Source organism: Hippopotamus amphibius, chromosome 8 (assembly GCF_030028045.1).
Source record: "Hippopotamus amphibius kiboko isolate mHipAmp2 chromosome 8, mHipAmp2.hap2, whole genome shotgun sequence".
Lineage (NCBI taxonomy): Eukaryota > Metazoa > Chordata > Mammalia > Artiodactyla > Hippopotamidae > Hippopotamus > Hippopotamus amphibius.
The window spans coordinates 136,873,486-136,875,456 of NC_080193.1; the positions used below are offsets into that span (position 1 = coordinate 136,873,486).

General features: G+C 41.0%; 1 non-coding gene across 1 annotated transcript; it reads right to left on the reverse strand.

Annotated features, from left to right (window-relative positions):
* Window positions 1–1,647: 1,647 nt before the first annotated feature.
* Window positions 1,648–1,720, reverse strand: TRNAR-UCU (transfer RNA arginine (anticodon UCU)). Its single transcript has one exon. It is a non-coding gene; the product is annotated as a tRNA-Arg (tRNA).
* Window positions 1,721–1,971: the final 251 nt, after the last annotated feature.

Below are 1,971 nucleotides of genomic sequence, written 5' to 3' on the forward strand. Positions count from 1 at the left end.
CTTGTACTATAGCCTGAAGTCGGGAAGCCTAATTCCGCCAACTCTGCAAAGATATATAATTCTTGGCAGTTGGTAAGGACTTCCTCTGGTATTCCAAGGGACTGCAATTTCTCCCACTTGAGGCTACCACAAACGCCATATGGCATCTTTTCCTACCACTGATACTTCCAATACCATGGGATGTGTTGGATTGTATGCACCAAACAGCAGAGCTGCTTGAATTGCAGCCCTTTCTTGCTCTGGGCCCCATTCAAAATTGTCATGCAGCGTATGGGTAGAAGCAGTATTCCTAAAGTGTGGAATATGCCACCTCCAGAACCTGAAGAGGCCCACCAACTGTTGCGATTTCTTCTTCCTGGCAGAAGGTGTAAAATATACCAATTTGTCTTTTACTTCCCTTAACCGCTGGACTCCTAAAAATATACTAGTGTTACAGATTCCTAAATCTTCTTAGGTTAATCTCCCACTTTGGAGTGTATGTATTTTAGCAAGGCCTCCAGCATCCTAGACACCTCTTGTTCATTTGTCCCAATCAATATAATGTCATTGATGTAATGGACCAATGTGATAGTCTTTGGGATATTAAAGTGGTCCAGATCTTTTTGTACTATAACATGAGTTAGCATAGCCTTGGAACAGCACTATAAATGTATGGTGTCTTTTAGTTCATGTGACTGCAAACTATTTCTGATCAGGATAGAAAAGAACACATTCACCATATCAGTGGCTTATACCATGTATCTCAGGCTGTATTATCTATAGTAAAGATACCATATCTGTCACAGAGGCTGTAATTGGGGCAGTTCATTGGCTGAGTTTGTAATAGTTTACAGTCATCATCTAGGATCACTTCATTTCCTACAGGGGCTAGACTGCTGAATTAAATGGGATGTGATGGGGCCAACATTATTTTATATCCCTAAAGTTGTTGTACCTTTTGGGTGTGATAATGTTTTCACTTATACTATCTTGAATGTGAGGGTGAAGAGCAGTTTCAGAGACTTGACTTCCACTTGGTTTTCTTCTCTATACTAGTTCTGACACCAAGAACCAATGCAGGGGTTTGGTCAACTGTTAAATATGTGAATTCTAATTATACATTTAGACACCAGGAAAAAGACCAATGCATGGGGTCATGCCTATCCACCTAGTGGGTCCACTGGAGGGTGGACCTTGTTCAGGACTGGTTTTATCCTCATATGCTCCTCCTCTAATAGAGGAAACATGATGATGTTTTAGACCTCCAAGTATTAGTGTCAATTCAGACTCTGTATCCAATAGTCCTCAAAATGTCTGAGTATGCCCCTTTTCTCAGTGTACAGATTCCAAAGTAAGTACCCATGGGACCCTTTGGAAAAGGATATGGGAAATCATTACCATGAATAAATTGCCATAGTGTTATAGGGTCTTTCATTCTGTGGATCTGGCCACCTTTTCAGTTATCGAAAACCTGGCTTAGATCCTGAAACTGGGTTAGGGCTTGTTTACTCTCCTCTGCGCAACCACCCTTCTTAATTTATTCTCTTGTTTTTGTTTTTTGTTTTTTGTTTGGTCTTTTGTTGGTTTTTTTTTTTTTTGGTTGTTGTTGTTTTGCTTTGTTTGTTTGTTTGTTTTTTTGGCTGCTCTGCATGGCATGTGAGATCTAAGTTCCCTAACCAGGGATTGAACCTTGGCCCCCTGCAGTAGAAGCACAGAGTCTTAACCACTGGACCACCAGGGAAGTCCCTAATTAATTTTCTTGGTACGAGCTGAGTAGTACCCCTGTAGCGTGCCCATCTAATTTTCCTCTAGTGACTCCATATTCTGTTAACTATCTCTATAACTCTCTGTACATCAAGACCCCTTTGGCTGCCATTCCTGCCTTGCTGGTCATTATGATAATTATGATGCCCTGGCTTTTGGCAGTAAAGTGCTCGCCTGGCTTCTATTTTTTGGGTTCTTTTATCCCCATTGCTATTTGTGAACCAGGTT